At 42.1% G+C, this 22,380-nt stretch overlaps 1 long non-coding RNA gene across 23 annotated transcripts in view; it reads right to left on the bottom strand.

Moving 5' to 3' along the window:
* LOC128851851 (uncharacterized) overlaps nt 1–22,380 on the bottom strand; it is a 352,018-nt gene that overhangs the window by 158,012 nt on the left and 171,626 nt on the right. For 20 of the 23 annotated variants that reach the window (XR_008449359.1, XR_008449361.1, XR_008449365.1 and 17 more), the window contains 3 exons: nt 8,124–8,208; nt 6,725–6,872; nt 2,122–2,407 (listed from right to left, as the gene is read on the bottom strand). This is a non-coding gene — a long non-coding RNA (uncharacterized LOC128851851). The remainder of the gene's footprint in view (nt 1–2,121; nt 2,408–6,724; nt 6,873–8,123; nt 8,209–22,380) is intronic. The other 3 variants (XR_008449379.1, XR_008449372.1, XR_008449375.1) reach the window with 1 other exon arrangement.

Raw genomic sequence — 22,380 nt, 5'->3', positions numbered from 1 at the left:
GAGAGAGATGGCATCATTACGGCATCAGAGCTCGGCAGAAGCAGGGCAGATGCTGACAGAAAGCGAAGGTTTACCAAGGAAGCATCTTCCCACCCTGCCGAAGAAGAGCCCTTCACAGTCGACACTGACCGGCTCTGGGAGCCAGAAAGTGCTCCAGGTCCTGATCCCACTCTCTGTGGGGCTTATTAGCCGTGACGCCTGGGTAGGCTCCGGCTCCCACGCAGCGCCGGAGCAGAGCAGGAGCGGAGCAGAGACGGGTCTCCTCACCTCTCTGCAGACCTCACCCACCTTTCTTTCACATTCAGGCTGCCAAAAATTAAGTGAACACCTGACTCTTTGGCCAACTCCTTAAATTCACATTCAAATTCTTCTGAACAGCTCTCATTACTCAGTTGGCAGATTGGAATAAAAGAAAACTACCAGAAAATGCTCACGCGTGAAGTTAAAGCCCTGAGTTTAAATAACATTACATTGTTAAATGTACAACATTATATGAGAAGCTTTCAGAAATATTAAGTATTTGAGAATATCACAAAAGCAAAAGGTGAATTAACCTTCCAAAAAATAGAATTCAGGTGTAAAGATCATTTTCATTTTAGAGCAGATACACATGCTGTAGGATCACAGCTTCTAGGGTGAGGAATAAAGTATCTGCGAGATACTCTATGGCGTGTTTTCCTGTGCTGCAGTTAAGTTGCTCCCTGTGTTTTCCATTAAAACACAGTATGTATTCATGTCATTCATTTAAACACTATCTAACTTTCTTAGGGACGACAGATTGCCATTTTGATTAAAAATTTAAGGGTATGTTGTTGATTTGACCCTGATTCATATACTGAGTAGGACGTGGTATCTTTTGTGCTAATCTAGTTCCAAGCAGATTCATATATATATACATATATATACACAGACATATATAAAAATATATGTATACATAAAAAACTGTTGGAGGATTGCATGTAGAAGGAAAGCATTAACTCTCTCTTTACACAGGACCTATTAATATGAAAATTACTGTAATATGATTAACTGCTTCTCTTAATACCAAAGAGAGTGAGTCTTGAAAGATTATTTTGCAAGGTGATAACGTTTCCCTATCCAGTTCGTAACCCTAGGGAAAACTGAAAAAATATGGGTTTTGATTTGAACAATAATGGAAAGGTAAGTGATATAGCTTTGCTGCCTTATAATGACCGTATTAATTTGCAAGCTGCAGTGCTAAACCAGAATAGAAGTGCTCGAGGAGATACGCCTGTTATCTAGGCAACAGTTAATATGATGAAAATGCTATTTAGAAGCAGCTCCATGTTTTTATCATAAATATAACTTTAATTCCTTGAGAATCTCCATAAAGTCCTGGCAGAATGTAATAAATGCAATATAATCTAAAAGAGAAGACTGTCATTTATAACCATTCCCAATATTAGTTATGGATCTTTTAAAGTTTAAAAGCACTTTCTGTAAGAGAATCTATCCTATATTTTCCATCCCATACTACTTCCTCACTTTAGAAAAATGGCTTAACTGTGATAAAGAGATTCAATTTTTACCTTTTGCTTGCTTTTGAGTTAGCATGGCAGACCTTATCTATTAATTTGCCAGGGAGAATTTCTCTTCAACGGTGCTCTTTTCCCCAAAAGCGAAAAAAGTCTTTTCAATTTTAATTTTAGTGTAGGAAAGAAGTGCTCCATAAGCAAATGACAAAATGGAACTATATACAGACGGATGTTTTATCACCAGACTGAAAGGGCAAAGCTTCTGCAAATGCAACTCTCTTACAATTGTCAGAATTTTATATTACTGACACATCTATGACTAGGCTGAAGGAGCCTTTTTATTCACTGGTGAGGCTAAACTATACAGATTGCGTGTCACTGTCACTGAAGCTAAATTTAATTTGGCAAGACTATAAACCACAGTCAATTTTTCTGTACAATGGCCTAACTTCAGGCCTTGAAAAACAATATTTTTAAAGCTGCTTGGAGGTCAGCCTAGTGGCCTGAGAAATGTAGGACTGAACCAAACAATAAACGCAGGCTCATACCGAGTTACCCACAATATACAGTTCAGAGCCGCTTTCATCAGGCTTCTCTGTGGCACTCATGTTTTGTCTTGTCTTACCTTGTACCACGGTGCAAATAAACCGGCGTTCTTGACACACATCTTCGTTTGGGTGGGAGGCACCATAATGGATCAGGATGAGAAGGAGCAGTGGCCTCTACGTTCTGCAATACACCACCAAACGTGGTAGGGTGCTGCAAAGGGCTGTCCTCATTCACAAGCTGCTGTTCCCAATGCTTCGTTCCTGAGAATCTACTTCCCAGTAGCATCAAACACAAGCTACAGGCTGACGTGCATGAAGGGAAAGCATTTCAGACGGCATTTTTAGCAGATTCCTCTTGCCCAGCTGCATAAAATTGACATACAGTTATCTTTTTCTCAGTTTTCTTACAGAGCGCTGAATGAACCTTAGGTCTAAGCATTGTGGGAAGCTCAGAAGCTGTGTACACCTCATGAGGCAGATGTTTGCGACAGTGCTGTTGCTACAAGCTTCGCAGGCACGTGCCATGTTACCAAATACTTTGTGGTACCACAGAGGTAAATGAGGATTTCCTAAAGGATGGGGAGTGCTTAAACGCTTCTGGGTAAGGGCAAAGAGAAACAAAGAAGGTGTGGGGTCTTATAGTCCTACAGAGCGAGCAAGAGAGAAGAGGAGTTATTGGTAAGCTTCAGAGTATGTCTTCTGAAGTTTATCTGTGCAGTAAATTATCATAATTTTTCTCCATGCGACAGTGGCACCAAAATGTGCCATGGCATGTTGAAACAGCACTGGAAAAAGAAAAACAGTAGAGGAAAAAAGTGTGGGGAATGTTTGTATTGAAATGTACGTATTCTGTTTACCCCTTCTCAAGCAAATACAAAGCACCTCCAACTATTCATCAGTCAATCCATTAGCTGCTTATAATCACCGAGATTGGGAATACTATTAGATTTTCTCTGCTTACCATCCACATAAGCAGCTGCTCCCATAAGAAGCTGTCTTCCTTTCTATATATTCTACATGTTCACATGGTAGACACACATGTCTGTATCGTTCAACACAAAAGCCTTTGCCACCCTCTCCTGAGACAGAACTGACAGAATCTGACTTAGAATCTGAAGGATATTCTCCCCACACTGGTATTTCCCTTTAAACGCTCTCTCCTAGGTTCGGGGAGCAGGAAGGAAGGGGTTTTTGTTCAGCTTTGGTGTGCACAAAGTCTTACTTTCTGTGCAGATTGCAGGATGTTATGGTGTTGGCTATGTCAATATTGTCTGAGTGCATTCTTAAACCCTGTAGCTCCGAGCAGGTAGAATTCTGTCTGTAGCTAAATGATAAGGCTGTATCTGCTATAAATATAATAACATCATCGACACACATATACAGATGGCTACAAAAGAGTGATGAGACATCTTGTTTTGCCAAATATAGAACCTAATGAAAGAAAGTACAGACTCTACATTTTAAGCTCTTGAGACTTTTAATCTTTGAACTTTTGAGTTCAAGTTCTTCTTGGCTCTGAGAAAATTCAAGGGCTTATTACATTATTTAGTTCTTCCTTCCCCCACTAAAATGATTGGGCGTGAATTAATCACAAATGTGAATCTTGGCACAGGTTTCAATTTAAAGAGAAACATTTTTTTTTCTGCTAACTTTATGCCTTTTCTTCAAGAGATCCAGTGAAGGGACGAGTTTAAATTGCAGCAGGGAACACAATTATCCTGGAAAGATTTGGAAAAAAGCTAGTTTTCTTCTAGAGTTTAAAACACTTTGCAAAACCACAATCCCGGCAAGGCTCTTTCAACACTGCTATTAAAATACGCGACCATTTTCATTTAGGTTTATGCAAAAGGAATTCATTGTCACGTAAGTCTACCGCCAGTTTCTCAGCTGGTATAAAACACCGTCATTCCAGCTTGGTGGAGTAACACTGCTGCACATCCAGCTCAGCATTTGGCCCCTGCTTTCTATTAATTCTGATACAGGGTAGCTGGATGAAATTCCATGGCCTGTGTTTTACAGGTAGTTAGACTAGATGCTCTACTGATCCCTCTTCTGCCTTTAAAACCTATGAATCTGATGAAAATTATCAAAGGGAAAATACGCTTGTTTGCTGCACAAGTTTCTTGTGCCTCATTTCACAACCAACATAGAAATCTGACTATTTCTTAAGGCAGGATTCCTTTTCACAGTATTGATAATTATATTACAAACAGTATTTAGCACATGAAATTAATAAATCTTTCACTTCCTCGTTTACACCAGTTTCCCATATTGTATTAGTAACCACACATTAGCTAATCAGCAGGTTGAGAGGAAAGCTGCCAAAAGCAGATCTGATAATTGGCAGCAGTCAAACAATCATAGCAGGAAACTTTACACTTCCTGCAGACAAGGCTACTGATGAAGACAATGCTGAGATACAACTTTGGGGAAAAAAATTAGGATGTTTAGCTCTTTCATGTTTAATGATCTCTTGGAAAACCAAATTCACAGTTCAAAGGGAGATACAGGCGTTTTGCACAGAAAAAACACAGATAACAACCTAACACTGGTTAAGGGAAGCTTGGTAATCTAGTGATCATCTAGAAACATTCATGCGCTTTGTTATCTGCCAAATTTTACAAGTCATTTAAAACACCTTCTCTATTTGTCTCAGTGCATATATAGTACAGCTATTACTGTGGTATGCGAGTGCTCCACCCACTTATTTGCCCAACATTCCCCTGAAATACATATCAACAAATCCATCCTACAGGAAGGAATTTTAAATACACATCAGCCGAGTTTTAGACTCGCCTAAGACCTTAGGTGCTTCAGATGGGATTTACATCAAAACTTAGTATTCTAAACTTCCGCTCTTCTATTGCTTAGCCTTGGCTCCATTTGAATTCCTTCAATTGTTTAAACTAAAGTTTCCCAATTCCCCTCAGGGATTCTCCTTCAAGGCATAGATAGAGACACTTCAACCTGTACCATATGAAGAAGCTGGGAATCCAAACTAGTGTTGATCTCAAGCTTTATCCACAGCTTGGCATCCTTCATTTTCTTCTTGGAAGCATTCTTGTTAATGTTTTACGTCAAATATTTCTCAGACTAAATACAGTAACAGTGGCCCAGAAAAGCAGAGCTGATGATCTCACGGTTCTGCTCACACCTGAGTGACCCATCCTCTCTGGGCTGCCAGACTCACACCTGTAAGTCTCTTTCACAAGGAGGAACAATTTCAACATGACATATTCCCACTGCAAAACATCTTGTGTCTGGACAGGCAGGACAACTCCAAAGAGATGAAGGAGTAATAAATACATGTCTGAAGCACTACAGGGCTTTGAGAGACAGAACTGCTGGTCTGCACACTTTAAAAAGCAAAGGAGTAGGAGAAGAAATGAGACTATGAATCCTGAGAAGAATTACCTTTCTATATCTTAGTATATAGGACCTACATTCCCATAAGGCACGGATTTAAGAAAACCCCTGGGCACTAGCAGTTTTCCCTCCCTGCTACAGAAGGCTGATCGGGGCCTCTCCTCGAACTCCACCCTGCTCACACCAAGTTGTCGAATTAGATACCAAAACCTAACAAATTTCTGATTACATAGGAAACCATTCTAGGCAGCTTCTCTGTTCTCAAAGAAACAAGCACCTGCTTTCACTCAACAAACAGGGAATGGGCGGGCCAAAAATTAGGTACGAGTTCTGAACTTGAAATTTTAGCAAAACTCAGAATGAAAGAATTTCAAGTGCCTAAGGGAGAAAAGTCGTGTGTCACATACCCGCCTGTCCTATTCACTGTCTCTACTGTATTTTATATTGTTTCCATTCCATCTATATACAGGGTCCAAAATACATGGTCCTGATCCACACCATGGTCTTCAGGCAGGGAAAACATAAATAAACACAGAACAAATATGAAAATAATGACAGAATCTAACAGCTGAAGAACAGTCAGTGCACTCTGCTCATTTCCGAGTACCTTATGGTGGGAAAGCTTCAAACACAACATGAGGAGTTCAATACAATGTACAAAAAGTGACACAGAGAGTAGAATCATAGAATCATAGAATCATAGAATCACCAGGTTGGAAAGGACCCACTGGATCATTGAGTCCAACCATTCCTAACACTCCCTTAAACCATGTCCCTGAGCACTTCATCAACCCGTTCCTTGAACACCTCCAGGGAAGGTGACTCCACCCTTACCTGGGCAGCTGTTCCAGTGCCTGACGACTCTTTCCATGAAGAATTTTTTTCTGATATCCAGCCTGAACCTCCCCTGGCGGAGCTTCAGGCCATTCCCCCTTGTCCTGTCCCCTGTCACTTGGGAGAAGAGCCCAGCTCCCTCCTCTCCACAACCTCCTTTCAGGTAGTTGTAGAGAGCAATAAGGTCTCCCCTCAGCCTTCTCTTCTCCAGGCTAAACAACCCCAGCTCTCTCAGTCGCTCCTTGTAAGACTTGTTCTCCAGCCCCCTCACCAGCTTCGTTGCTCTTCTCTGGACACACTCCAGAGCCTCAACATCCTTCTTGTGGTGAGGGGCCCAGAACTGAACACAGTGCTCAAGGTGCGGTCTCACCTTGAGAGAGGAGGCAGAGAAATAAGGTGCAGTCTGATCTTTGAAACGGCTGCCTTTGCAGCCTTTGAAGGCATATACGGTCCTTGGCAGGAGAGAGAGATTTGTAGTACCTGTGCTGTCTCAGAACAGGATCACCATCTGCTCACGTCTACTGAATTTTGCCTCTATCATCCCCATTAGGGATCTAAGATGAAGTTCTTTGGCCAGCATAGGAACCGCAGCTTCTGGGACAGAACATCGCACCTTCACCTGAGGTACCTTCAAATACACAGAAAACGAGGCGATAAATTCGCATCACATACTACGTGACGAATCCTCCAAACTATCAAGCATAGCAAGATCTCCAAGGATATTCCCATTACTACCAAGTGTCAAAAGCAGAAGGAAAACGCAGGGTGAAATATCATCATTGAGGTAATCCCTAATCTCACAAAATATCTCTGGGAGGTTTGGTTTTATTTTCAATGAAAACAGATCAGGACCCTCTGGCAAGCCATGTGTGGATTAAATATTCACATTTCCAAGGTCACACAGCAAAATGGAATGATAGTCTTCCCCTACAAATTTCAGATTTACCATTTAATTAATTGACTTTGGCAGTTGGCACACAACCTTTAAAAAAAAAAAAAACATTCTGAAATGTCAGCCTTGAAGGGGGAAAAAAATCATTTGATGAATTTAATCTAAGTGCCAACCAAAGCACAAATGTTCCCTGTGGACCCGTTACAACACTGGAGTTCACAACTGATTGCTTGGGAATGAGCAAACTAATGCAGAAAAATATTTACTAGCTAAGTAGATGTAGTTTAATATATACACTCTACTCGCCAGATATTTACACCTGTACCCTGTAAAATGCTGAAATCTTCAGACTTGTTGAATTAATTAATTTAATTAAGGTAAACAAATAGAAATACAGGTTGCTGTTTTCACCAATAAGTTTCACAGACTGAGAGTGTTCATTTATGATTTCTTTTTCCGTTGTTCTGGTTTTTTACAAATGTGAGAAATCAAAAAAAAAAAAAGAAAAAAAGTTTTCCTCCTGCTTCCTGTACACACACGTCGTGCAAATTATATATAGTTTAATGGATAGTCTTCAGCAGTCAACTTCAGGTACCATCTGTACATATTTCTGGCACTATTTATTTGCAATTAACCAGGGCCTTATGTTTTATCCCCTGCAACTTAAAGTCTTAAATTCTGGAGGAGGTAAGTTTAGCAGAAGGGAATATTGAATTCAGCATTAGGCTTTTTAATGAGAGAAACCTATCCCGCTACTCCATATTTAAACCATTGTGACTCAGAAAGATTGCACTTGCTAGGTAAAAAAAAAAAACTCTCTTGGTTAAAAAAAAAAATGTTTTAATAGCACCTGCAAGTGCAGATTAAATTATTTGTAACGATTCATTAAACTTGATGGCTTAGATACTACACCAGCGAAAACAACCTCCACTGACTTCACCGGAACACAAGGACTTAACTAATAACGGAGAGAATGTGGTAATTTACCCGAGGTGACTCAAGGCATCGAGTCACATAATAACCCTTTCATCCCGCGGAGCTTCTCTTGAGGCCAGTATTGAAAAAGCAGAACCTGTAAGCGAACAGATATTGATGTGAGGCACCAGAAATTTTATTGATGCCGGAGACCGTTTCTTCTTCTCTTCTTTCACCCCACCACACTCATCCCACCCCACCCACAAGCAGTTAGAACAGAAATTGCGCATCTTGAAACTTGCAGATGCACTCATCCACCCGCAGAGACACCCAGCTTAGGAAGAACGCTTGAGCAAAATGGAGTAGGTTCAGAAAAATCCCTCTATTCACAAAATCACTTGAATTATCTATCTGCGGGTTCCCGTATGAGAAGCAGGAGTCAAAGATATCGCAGTGCAGCAGAGCTATGAGCCACACTGACATTTTCAAGAAAGGAACAGGCAGAAAACACAGACGACTGCATCACCTATCAGCTGAACCACTTCTCCGCTTCTGAAAATGTTTGTGACAACACAGTGCACCCAAACTCTTGATAGCGCTACTGTCACTAATGTTCTTGCAGTGTCCTAAACACTGAGTGACAGGTGCTTTAGCACCCTTCCCAGAAACACCCCTCTACGATGGTAAGATTGGTGGAAATGACTCGTGATGCTGAAAACATAAACATTTCATCCCAGACATTGGTCACGTTCTCCTAAGCTGAGTGAAATTCTCTGCAACTTGCTAGTATGCAAGTACATCTGTGTGTCAGCACGTATGAAAGGGAGTGGGTGGGGGAAGTATGTGTGGTACAGAACAAATAAAACAGAAAACCCCAGCCTTATCTCTTTCTATGCACAAGAAAAGTCTATTTGTGCCAGTGCAAGTACTTCTGAAGCAAACAAATAGACAAGAGGGAGTAAATCACCATGTTTCCCTCCAGTTTTTTATACCATCCTTGAATGCTGGTATCAACACATTAAGGAAAAGGAACTGGTGAGCTGTACAATCAAGAGCTGAAAAAATCTCGACATAAAGCAGTGAGTCAAGAAGTGATGAGGATTATTGAAATCTGACTGCATGGTTAAATTAAATCAGGACAGGGAAAAAAAAAAAAAAAGAAAAAAATTTCAACCGAACCACAAAATGCTGCCCTCACCACTTCACAGAAAGAAATGTTACCATTTCTTGGCACAAATTTCCTGGCATTGAGTAAGAGAGACAGAAAGTCTGAATTGTCCTCCCTCTCCTCAGGTTCATGAGCACCAAAGGGCACAGCAAAGAAGCCGCGATGGGGAAGCAGTGGCCCTGCTCCCCACCGGGGTCACAGCAACTGCCACCAGCTACCTCACACATTCACACATCGTATAGATTCCAAAACAGAATACCTGAAGGTACGTTTCCACACAGGAAGAGTTAAACAGTTTTGTTGTGCGAGTCCAAGAGCCCTTACAGCTCTTTGTCACGTTTCCGGCAATGGAGGTAAGGAAAAGAACCCAGTAAATACATACTTGTTTGGCTCATCCCTTCATGATATTAATAAACAGTTAAGTAATATTTTAATAGCCCTCTATGGATTTTTATTCTACTAACCTGTTTAATAACTTTCTGTGCATGTCTAAGTTTTTGCACTCATGAAGCAATGAGCTGCACGGTCTTAACTCTGTGCTGGGTTCCCGCCATCCAGTAGTTTACACGTGCCGTCTTCTGGCTCCAGTGTAGTGAGAAGGGTTGAACAATCATTCATTACTCACCTTCTCTGTGCCCGTCACAATCTCAGGGATTTCCATAACTTCCTCCCTTCAGGCCAAAGATCCCTACCCTGTTTCATCACTCCACCTGAGGAAGTTGTTTCACACATTTAATCACCCTTCTTGCCTTCGTCTGTGCTGAGCCCTGGGCAGATGCTTTCAGGGAACCCAAAGATTTCTTCTGAATGGTGCCGTTACTGTGCGTCTGAAATCAGCACTACTTACACTCTTACCACTGAATTATATCTGACATTCTATCACACAATCAGTACCATCACATCCCTCTGCAACACTTTCTAGCATTTATTTTTCCTAATGGCTTTGTATCAATATTATTTTTAAGCTATGTTACTTCAGTAATTCTTTTGCCAGATCTACTAACAGGCCCTTAAGTATATCTTTGAGGGACTTATTGATGAGCTTCTGCTGGGAAAGCTGACCATTTATTCCCGTGGTTTTAATTGGCCCTTACAGAGGAGCAGAGAACCAGGAGAATGGGGTAGAATATATATCAGAACTCAGCCTGTGCCAATGAAGTGCTGGCAGTTCTGCAGTTTCATTATTACTATGTGGTACCTGTGTTGTGTGGTTCACAGAACGAAGTCTCCTCCTAAGATATCCGGCACCGCAAAACTATGAGCAGAGCTCTCTCTTTGGGTAGAGACCGTTTCTCTGCACACCCCACAGCCCCAGACTGCTCACGAGCTTAAGAATTCAGACTCTGCCTTCCCCCTCAAAACAAAAGCAGAAAACCTCCATTCTCCAACTACTTTCAGTTCTTGTGCTCTCTTTTTCTTGAGGTAAGTAATTCATGAATGTCTGAGGAACAGACACTCTCCAGCCCATTTCAGTTGCTGTTTACTGACCATTACCGATTTTGGCAAATGTTCAGATTCCTTCTGGGACATTGTAAGATCAGGAAGCTGCACTGGCAAACCATAAAATGATACTATCATATAGATTAACTTTAAATAAGCATTTGAAAATGCAGAGTATGCACAGAATTTACCAGATGATTCTGATTCTTTTCTCACGAGAATAACCTACCTCTTCTGCAAGGCTAATGATTTGCTTTTGCTCTGTAGATTATCGCCTGCAAAGGCACCTGATCCCTCTGCTTGCCACGATCATATTCTGCTGAACTGGTGGTACTTTTTCACTTCATGTCTCAAGTATATGAGATGAGCCTAAGCGGCATGGAAGTTGCTGACCAGAAGTTATGTAGAATGACATGAGTTGAAAACACGAGAGAAACACATCTGTGGCTGTGGCGTTCTCCGCACCTTACTTTTCATCTTGTAGTGAAACGCAGAGTTTGCATTAGTGGAGGAGGGGGGGGATTTTCCAAGACACTTTTCACTTTTTTTATATCACTTGCTTCCCAAGATTCTTTTCTTTTGAGCGGGATATTTTCTCCCTCCCACATTTGCATGTCTTGTGCCAGAAACCAAAAGGAGGAAATGAAAATTTCATCTTTTTGGGGGAAAGATTTTTCCTTTTCTAATTCAAAAGACACATACCAGCAGCCCAGCAGAATTTGTATTTTCTTAGGTTTTTTTTTTATTAGTCTCCATCAGAAGTGCAAATTCAGAAGGCCCAGTATGAGCTTATTCATTCAGTTATCCATCTCTGAAATATATTATTATATGTCTGTGATAGTCATCAAAGTGACAGTACAGCAATCCTCTCATTTCCCTCTCTGTCCATCACTCAGTAGTTTTCTACCTAATCATCAAGATACAGTGACAATCCCTAGGAGAAAGGAAGTCCAGAAGCCATGCCTGATGATGCCCAAAACTCAGGACAAAATAAATCCAGACAGGAAGTCATGAACATTTTGAACATATGGTTTTCCTCCACCATGGTTCTACCATAGCTAGGTCCTTCACCTCTGCCTTGCCCCTCACTTTCGCAAATTCATGAGAAGACATAATTAGAAAGCACAACGTGGGACTGGAAAGTTTCTGGATGAGATAGGCAAACTATCTGGCACGCATGAGATTATTCCATGAGTCTGTGATTATTAAGGGCTGGTTGGACTATGACGCCCTGGTATTTGTTACCTAAGTAGTCATTATAGAATCACAGAACCATAGAATGGTTTGAGTTGGAATGGGCCTTCAAGCCCATCCAGATCCAACCCCCCTGCCATGGGCAGGGACACCTCCCACTGGCTCAGGCTGCCCAAGGCTCATCCAACCTGGCCTTGAACCCCTCCAGGGATGGGGCAGCCACAGCTTCCCTGGGCAACCTGGGCCAGGGCCTCACCACTCTCACAGTAAAAGATTTCTTCCTAATGCCTAATCTCAATCTCCCCTCTTTCAGCTCAAAAACGTTACTCTCATCTTATCCTTGCAACCTCTGATCAAAAGCCCCTCCCCAGCTTTCCTCTGGGCCCCCTTTAAGTACTGGAGGGCTGCTAGAAGGTCTCCCCAGAGCCTTCTCTTCTCCAGGCTAAACAAGCCAAAATCCCTCAGCCTGTCCTCACTGGAGAAGTTCTTCAGCCTTCTGACAATCTTCATGGCCTTCTCTTGACTCACTCCAACAGCTCCATGCCCTTCCTGTGCTGAGGACTCCAGAACCGAACACAGGGCTCCATGTGAGATCTCATGAGACTAGGGAGGAGGGGCAGAATCACCTCCCTAAACCTGCTGGTCACACTTCTTCTGATACAGCCCAGGATACAGTCCCCCAAGTCCTCTCTTCAGGGCTGCTCTCAGTCCCTTCTCCACTCAGCCTGTATTTGTGCTTGGAATTGCCCTGACGCGGGTGCAGGACCTTGCACTTGGCCTTGTTGAATTCCATGAGTTTTGCAGAGGCCCATCTCTCAAGCCTGTCAGGGTCGCTCTGCATTGCATCCCTTCCTGCCACTATATCGACTGCACCACACAGTTGTTGGCAGATTTGCTGAAGGTGCCCTCAATCCCTCTGTCTATGTCTGTGCCAAACATGTTAACACCAGTCCCAATACTGACCTCTGCAGAACGCGTCATCTGTCTCCACATGGACATCGAGCCATTGACCACAACTCAATGTGGTCATTGAGGGCAATGATCCAGCCAGTTCTTTCTCCACCAAGTGGTCCATCCATCAAATCCTTGTGTCTCCAATTTAGAAACAAGGACATTGTGCTGGACAGTGACAAATTCTTTGCACAGGTCCAAGCTGATGATGTCAGTTTCTCTTCCCTTATCCACGAACACTGTAGCCCCATCATCAAAGGCCACCAAATTCATCAAGCACAATTTTCCCTTAGTGAAGTCATGTTGGCTATCACAAATCACCTCCTTATTTGCCACATGCCTCAGTACAGTTTCCAGGAGGATCTGCTCCATGATCTTGCCAGGCACAGCGGTGAGACTGGCCAGCCTGTAGTCCCCCAAGTCTTCCTTTTTAAAAATAGGGGGTAAGTTTCCCTTTTCCAGTCAGTAGGAACTTCACTGGACTGCCATGACTTCTCAAATATGATGGATAGTGGCTTAGCAATTTCACCTGACAGTTCCCTCAGGAGCCCCAGAAGCACCTCATCAGGTCCCATAGATTTGTGCACCTTCAGGTTCCTTAGATGGTCTCACATCTGATCTTCTCCTACAGTGGACAGCTTTGATCTCCCAGCCCTTGCCTTCGCCCTTGGCAACTTGGGTGGTGTAGCTTGATTCCTTGCTGGGAAAGACTGAGACAAAAAAAACGTTGAGTACCTCAGTTTTCTCCATATCCTGGGTAATCATGTCTCCCATTTCCTTCCAGAGAGGCTCCACCTTCTGCCTAGTCTTCCTTTTATCACCAACATATCTACAGAAGCTTTCCTTTTTGTCCTTGATGTCCTTGTACAGATTTAATTCTGTCAAGGCTTTAGCTTTCTTAACCTGGTACCTGGCTGCTCGGATAATTTCTCTGTATTCCTCCACGCCACCTGCCTTAGCTTCCTTTTTGTGTTTACCTTTGTCTAGGAGTTCCTTGTTCATCCATACAGGCTCCCTGGCGTTTTTGCCTGCCTTCCTTTCTGTTAGTGAGCATCGCTACAGAGCTTGGAGGAGGTGATTCTTTAATATTACCAGATTTCCTGGGCATCCCACCTTCCCAGTTTTTATCTCACAGCACCCTGCCAAGCTGATGCCTGAAGAGGCAGAAGTTTGCTCTCCTGACGTCCAGGGTAGTGAGCTTGCTGTGCACCCTCCTTCCTGTCCTAAGGATCTTGAACTCCACCATCTCATGGTCACTGCAGCTCAGGCTTCCCTTGAGCTTCCCATTATAGTCCATTTTACAAAGCACTCTTTTACCGGCAAAGGCTGCGCACGGCAGAGCGAGCACTTACCCCTTGCTGCTCGGTGGGTGTTAGTGCCACATCATAACGCCGCTGATCTGTAAAATAAAGGCAAACTTTGAAAATAAGTAGGACCTCTTCTTCTTCCCAGTTAATGAAACAGAGTTTTCACACAGTGCTTTAATTTCAGTAGGACTAACCCGAGAAGGAAGGTCAAGCCCTCGTAAGAACTGCAGGGGCTAATGTTGCTGATCTTGACAAATTAGGCAGAGTGCCACAGCGTTACCCCTTGCATCAGTGTAGGAGGCCAATAAAACCATTACAAGAGAGGGAGTTTTAGAATATAATACTAATAACAGTGTCCCTATAGTTCTAGAGCTAACACAATGCTTTGATTTGGAGACTTGAATGCGTAATTTGGAAACTGGAAGGTACCAAGCTCTGTTTCTTCCTTTGCTAGCAATGCTGTATGTGGGCTTGAGGACCATCTGCCTCTATAACACTACCTTACCCGTTCCACAGAGGTGCAGTGAGCATTAGTTAATGACTGCCAAGCGCTTTGAACACAGAAAGCCCCACGCCTCACAAATACATGTATTGTGAAATATAATTATGTAGTTATTGGAAAAGGCCCTGGTTGTCTTTTAGAAAGAACTGTCACGCAACACTTACTCTACCTAAGGAGTGACACACAATGATGAAGCAGTTAAAACTGAAAATGATACTCTTGCTTCTAGACAGAGCATTTGCATTTTTGGAGAAAATTCTTGTTTCTTTTTAGGGATTGGCAAAAGAAGCTTTCAGAAAGGCTAAAAATACCTTTTTGTATTAACTAGCTTTCCTTTTCTTTGGGCTAAGCACACCAAGGTACAAAACCATTTTGACGAGCTCCTGGATAGTGACGTTACAGCTAGAAAAGTGCAAGTGCTAGTACGTTATATGGGCCCATTTTATGTAGCAGTATGAAACATTCCTTTCTAAAGAATGTATATACTCTAAGATTACGATTGTATAGGTTGCCCTTGAGCACAGCACATACCCTCGCGTTTCACTCAGGGACTTCTACATAAACCCTATAATTTCTGGTAAAGGTAGAACAGCTTTTAGCAAAGATGTGTTTTAAATTCTCAAAATGACAGAGACTCCACCAGTACCCTAAAAAAACCCCAATTGTCTTAGCTGTTACCGTCTCATACTTATTACATCTCGTGTGAACTTGTCCAGATCAAGCATTCAATCACTGGATCTCGCTATGGCTTTGTCTGCTAAATTAGAGATTCCCCACGTATCGGAAAACTGTTTCTCAACTTGGGACTTTGAGACCACGATCAGGTCACCCCTTAACCTTCTCTCAGATAATCTAAGTACACTGAGCTTCTTTAATCTTTCAATGTCAGGCAGGATTTTCAGACTTTCAATTGTTCTTGCTGTTCTTTTTTGCAACCTTTCGAGTTTGCCTTAATCCTTCAGCAGTAAGGACATTCAGCAAAAGGATTACAGGATTCTGGGATAGAAATCCATGGGAAACATCCCTAGCTCTGGAGTACCAGCCATGGGAATGGTATTAAAATCAGTGGCCATCAGCTTTTTGCACGGCTCCAGCTAAGCCAGGCTGGGAGGGTGTTCTTAGCACAGAAATTGAAGAATTTTCTCTACCCAGTGCCTGGATGTATGCGAGAACAAGAAGGAGATCTTCAGAGTCAGAGCCTCTAGAACTTAATCCTCAACAGAAGAATTGATGTTTTAGTGCATTTTCATTTTCCAACCTGAATTAAACAATTTTGGTTTAGAGCTCAGAATTCTCTAGGAAATTGAATCAGCTTTCCTCACACATTTTATTAATGATATAAGCATTTTTTCATTCTTTACTGACTGTATTTACAAGATCTGCGATTTGGAAAATAATTCTTTAAGCTTTGAAGATTGTTTTGCTAAATCACGTAGACAATGTTTCTGTTACAATCAAATGCTAGCAGACCACACTACAACGATAGGGCAATTAAAGGTTGAGAATGCCGGTATACATTAATAATTATACATCACAGTTATGAAGCAGTCTAAGTATTTAAAATTCACCAATTAACACAAAACCATGCTGGTGAGGTAGACAATAAATTAGTATCACACTTAATGTATAGATTTGTGTGTCTAGCCAAGACTGTACAGTTGCATCAAGGTAAAATTACAGGTATGTAGACAGAAGAAGAAAACAGAACCAGGTTTTGCCAGGAGAAAAATACTGTGTACCAGTGCTTTTGGGTGCTCATCCTGATAATTCTAACTCCCTACTGACTTCCCACAAATGGTCATTAATAGGTAAAAACAGAATGAATAACTGAAATGATTAATAATGTTATTATCCTCCTTCCCTCCTGCTGTCATCTGTAAACTGTTGTCTAGGCTAATTCATCATTGCCCTAACACTTATTTACTTGTAACTGGAATATGCATATAAAATTCCCCTAAAGGAGAATAATGTATTGGTGCAAGTTAGGTCACACAGTGCTCAGCAGCAGGGAAATGGGGCTTGAGTTTCTATTTTTCCTCTCTTCTCCTCTCACTGCTCTTGTCAGAGCCCACCCATGTACATCAACCCAACCACAAAGGGATTTATCTGAATATATTTATTTCATTTACTTATAGTGTTATGCCCTCCACTGTGAGCGAAGAGCCGGGCGAGATGCTGAAAAGATCCATAAAGTACCAGCCTTTCTGCCTACATCCTCCCCTCCTTAACCACCTACCCTGCTCCCATCTCTGAAAACCAACACAAAAAAACCTGGAATCCCAGCCCCAATCTCACACAGCGGGATGTGCTCTGCCCAGTTCAACAATGTTCGCTGTAAACCCAAAAAGTCGAGGAAGCAATAATGTAATCAATCTGTGTTTGCAGCCTTTTCTCTAAGCAAACATAAACAACAAAAATAACAACGCCGAAGAACAGCTCTCCTGTAAAAAAGGAGGAGGACTCTCTGTGCCTATCGCAGCGGTGGGTGGACTGGGCAGTATGGCATGGGCTACACCTGAGGCAACAAACGCCGGCTTCAAAGTACAGCTGCACACCGCCTGTCTGAAATACTCCTTAGACTGACACGCCTGACCATGGCTCGAGGAGAGCACCCTCAAGGTCGCCCCTCAGGAAAAGCTGGCTTAGGGTGTCAGCCAAGGTCAGCCTGAGCTCCGACAGCAACGCCCCAGAGGATCTTTCGCCTGGGGGAGCAAAACCTAACTTAAAAAAAGCTACTCTAATTTCAGACCAATCTCTAACACCCATTCCGCTTCTTCTGTGTCGGAGATCAAGATAAAGGATGGGAATGAAAACTTCTACTCCTTTTGTTTTTAATGTATTTCTGTTTATCGCTCCATTGTATCGTTTTGTTAGGCAGCTTCAAAGCTTTGTAGGCAGACTGAATATTAACCATCCGCTGCGATCCACTCAGTCACTCCTGGCACAGGTTAATCCCTGTATCATAGGCTGCCACCAGTTTGCTAAGCAGCTTAAAAGGACATGTTATAACTTTGACAATGACCTGCTAATGGTTTTACATTTCTCAGAAGTATTATGAGCTATCTTTGTCATTTTTATCTTCTAATGAGATCAATAAATTTAGGAAGCAGACATAGATGGTGCAAACTGCAATGCCACAGCCAAGGACGTGGCATGTATAACTGCTAAACTATAAATAATAATGCAGGAACTATAATCAAACCTTGACTTTTACAGAGGAAAATCAAGTTGCAAGTGCCTCAGCATTAAAAAAAAATCTCCTCATTTGTTAGGAAAACAGTATAACCTCTGATTTCTTCTCTCACATCACACCACGCCAATCTCTTAATGAAAAGCTTCACACTGAGAAATATGTCTCACTCGATGATTTTTTTTCTTTTCCAGTGGGAAATAACAGTTTTTGATGTTTTAAACCTTCCTCAAAGTCTTTGGTGCCTCTACATGAAATAAGTGTGTCAGGTTAAAATTTCTGCACAGCTGCACAGCAAATTTTACTGTTCTAAAATACATACCATTAGCTCTGCTGTCACCCCTCCAAACAACTATGAAAAGTCTTGGCCTTCAAAAAGGCAAACAGAGCTCTCAGGGTGCTTCCAGTGCAGGGGACCGCAGCCTGGGGGTCACACGCAGGGACCCCATCAGTTCACATGCCCCCCACACTCCTGCTCTGCCACACCGTGCCCACTTTGGGGCTGGGGTCCTGCGCCACCTCTGAGAGGTGTGAATGCTTAGAGAGGTTCCTCCACGGGCTGATCTCTGGGAAGCACACAGTCCAAATGGTCTCCAGAGATAACAAACCATTCTCGATGTGTTTGCAGATGGGGTAGGGGCACACAACACCTGAATGGCCTGGGAGCAAGGTACCTTTACCCTCCTCTGAGTTTTACACCAGCGATTATCCCCTCCAGCACATATTTGGCCCAAACAAGCCTGAAAGCAAACAAACGTTCAGTGGGCCCGAGACCCACACTTTATTTTACTGTGCCTGCAGTTTCTGTTCTATGTAATGAATCAAAAGCTTAGAGTCAAGCAGCTGCACCATTAGTTATTTCTCCAGGCCAGTAACTGTGCCATGGGAAGGTACTAGTTGTGTAGCAAAACAGAAGACACGCCTCTGTAAGAGTATGTCTTTAGGTGTAGGAGACCCAGGCAGAAAATTATCAAAGCGAGTATGAGATAGCTAAACATTTCGCTAGTGCTCATCTCTGCAGAGTGCAAGCATTTGTCACGTAGTGGTTGCATAGAAGACAGAAAAAGGAATGCACCGTATTAGAATACACAACACAGCTGGTCACAGCTTCACCTGCAAGGAATATAGAGTGCATTTCTCAGAGCGTGGGTTTACTTAACTTATCATAGTTATCAATCTTACCAAACTCAACCTGTACAATATGCTATGACAAACAGCTCCGCATCCTACCTGCCTCTCGTGTACAAAAGAATCGTTCCCTTTAACAGGGCTTGGATCTGCATGCTAGTCAGATTCAGAACTCTCTGACTATGAAATGGATTTGATGGATTTTTGCCTTCTACAACAAAGATATGTTCAAAGCGATTAACCTTGAAAATATTGAAGAGATATTCTATTAGAGCAAAGCTATTCCTCCCCATTCTTAAACACAAATCAAACTGCACTGCTAGATCTCAGAGACTTCCTTTGGAACACTATTTAAGCAGCAACAGTCTTAAATGTAGAAAGAGATTCATACCAGCTGTACGTGTGTCTATAAACAAAGAGAGGGCTAGCTGCTAATCCAAGTACCCCAGGAACTTGACTTGGCAAAGATTTTCCCACTGCAAAACAGAATGGTTTGGGTTTTCTTTTTTTCTTTAGCAAATGATCACAGATGATGAAAATTAAGGCAATTGAGCACCTTTGAAATGTCAGTAGCTCCCGCCTCAGTGCATTGCATTGTTGCGATGTCAGGAATGAGCCCCAGGAAGGCTTTCAGTGGCACCGCAGCCATGCTGCTCTAAGTGCTCACTGCTGACACTGGTGCAGATGAGCCCAAGCTACATGTGAGCAGAAAACCAATTACAGAAGCTACAGAATGGAGAAGGGAGAAAAACAAGTCTCCAGTTATCAAATACTTTTCAAACTACTGTATCCTCACAAACTAAGAACATATTTTTCCACTAGCTTTAAAAAATATTGCTTCTGATTTGGATGACAAAACAGGATTATATTTTCTAACAGGAGTGCACATTATCCCAAAAGGACACAAGAGTCGCATTGCTGGTTTTTGCCCAAGAAAAAGCATAGAGTTCAACACACATGATATCCCTCAAGCACATGTGAGCAGGACTAATGCAAAGATACACGTGCCCTATTTAATCTAGGCTTTACTTCTCCAGCAACATCTGCATTCTGCTCTTCACCTGCTCCAAAATGAGGTTAATAAGGGCTCCAAAATGGAAATACTGGGCCCAGCTCTGCTCCCTCCCTCACCACATGCAGTAGCAAAATCTCTTTGATGTCAATTGAAACAGAATAAACTGCACTGTTTGTTGGGAAGTCTGTGTTGCTCTGTTCCAGATACTGTGAAAATCCACCTGGCCCTTTGTGGAGGATTTCCCTCCTCTTTTATTTACCCACATAAAACTGCTCTTTCAGACCCTCTATTTACAGTCAGGCATTGTGCAACAGATGAACACCCTGCAGTGTGCCTCTGGCGTGACCAGGACACAAACCACCTCACCTATTTCTGATTATCTATAAAGTAGCTGTCTGACTGACTTAGCAGGATAGACCCCCTCCTCCTAGTCAACAGAGAGGAAGAGAGGCATCACTAGTACGGACTTAGATAGCACACTGAGAACGACACAGACCATGCCCTAGCAGTGCCTGTTGCTCTTTGACAGCTGTTAAATGAGTCCAGAAAAAGAGCTCGGACAGCAATGTCAGGACACTCACCTGAGTTCTACCATGTCTTCCACCTATGTGTTTATTTTCCATTCCCATAGACTTCCACAGACATGGTTGCACAGGGCCCTGGTCTTCCTCTATCCTTACTATTTTTAGTCAGAGTTTCACTAACTTCTGACATTATCCAGACGTTCAGCTTCCATTCCCATAGAAACGTAGAATCATTAGATTGGAAAAGACATTTGAGATCATCAAGTCCAACCGTACCCGTCCACTACTAAATCATGTCCCCATGCTCCTCTTCTACCCACCTTTTAAACCCCTCCAGGGATGGGGACTCAGTCTCCTCCCTGGGCAGCCTCTGCCAGTGCCTGAGAGCCCTTTCGGTGAGACACGTCCCTCTATGTATGTATTTGGTAGGGATTAATCTCGCATGACAACTTGGAATCTAACATAATTTGACCATTCAGCCATGTCTCAAGCCCTTGAAAGACCAATGAAAATCATTTATTTTCCACGTGCAGATCAGTAGGCCTAAGGAAGAGAAAACTAAAACCTGTTTTGATCTCCTCCTGTCTCCACATTGCATCTAGTTTGGCTCTGGCACTTCCAGAGGATGTAAAATCCTGAGGTGAGAAACACTGAGGTGATTGTATGGGACTTACCAAGAGCTGAGTGCAACTGCAGCTATTTTTTATATAAGAGTCTGAAAGAGTCACAGCCTCTGGATTTTTCTATACCAAAACAGATCCAGGAAAATGATAGCGAGGAGAAAGAAAAGATCAAAAGATTTTACAGCTATTGCCTTCAGCTGTGTTTCACCTTGTTCCAAATATTTCATGTCAAAATATTCATCTGATTTCTAAGTAGAATGCTATCCTTGTTAAATATATGCTTATTATTTGCTGATAAGGCTATGGCATGATATAAACCATAAAGCACAGTAGACAAGCAGTGAATTCCTACTGTTGGATTATCCCGTGTATGTGGATTTCATGACATTTGAATATTTAATATTTCAACACAAAGGTAAGGATATATATTTTACAATTGCTTAAAACCTTACACATATGCTTCATGCCTTTACTAGTGACAAGCTAAATACAAAGGTCCAGTATTGTTATTATTATTATGGCTGAAAACTTAATATCTACTAAAGCCACTGACCTAAATACATACATAAAGCTACCTAGATGTACTGGGGAAGGTCTACCTTTGAAAATAATACTTCAATGCCAGAATATAAAGCATGGCCCACACACACACGGAGTATCAGTGACACTGATGAATGAGTATTAGCATTTCAATGATGAAATGAGTAGACATGAGTGAACACCACCTGATATTGTAAATAAGCATGCTTCAGAGAAAGGAAGCATAATTTTCTATCTACAATCTAACCATGACCTCAGTCCTGACCTGAAAAGACCACTTTCCCTAGTGATTAGATCAGAGATAATCCTGCTGTGGCATGCACCCAGGTGTGTTAAGCAGAGCTGAAGTGGTTTTGTGATGAACACTGGATTTTTAATATTCAAAAGCAGGACCAGGAATATCTTGCAAACCAAGCTCAATTTGTGCACAGTAAGAATCCATTATTTTTACTCTGTTAACCAACCACACCCGAATTTCAGACAGCATACTTTAATATTCTATGAGTATTCCAATTTACTGGCTTTTAAAAAAAAAAATTACTCATTATTAGGACTGCTTTGTAATCTTTAAAACCCTGATCTGACAGTAAGTTTCACATGATTCTTTATGTGTCCGGAGAATCAATACACTATTGGGCTGATAAGAACGTGGCATTTTACTGATAGGAGTACTCCAATGGTAATCCAGAGTCCCAAGTTTAGCACTCAGAAGAAGAAATACCATGCTCACAATGCAGCTACTGGTGT

The sequence above is a fragment of the Cuculus canorus genome, chromosome 3 (assembly GCF_017976375.1).
Source record: "Cuculus canorus isolate bCucCan1 chromosome 3, bCucCan1.pri, whole genome shotgun sequence".
NCBI classification, from domain to species: domain Eukaryota; kingdom Metazoa; phylum Chordata; class Aves; order Cuculiformes; family Cuculidae; genus Cuculus; species Cuculus canorus.
This window is presented reverse-complemented; position numbering and strand designations above follow the sequence as displayed.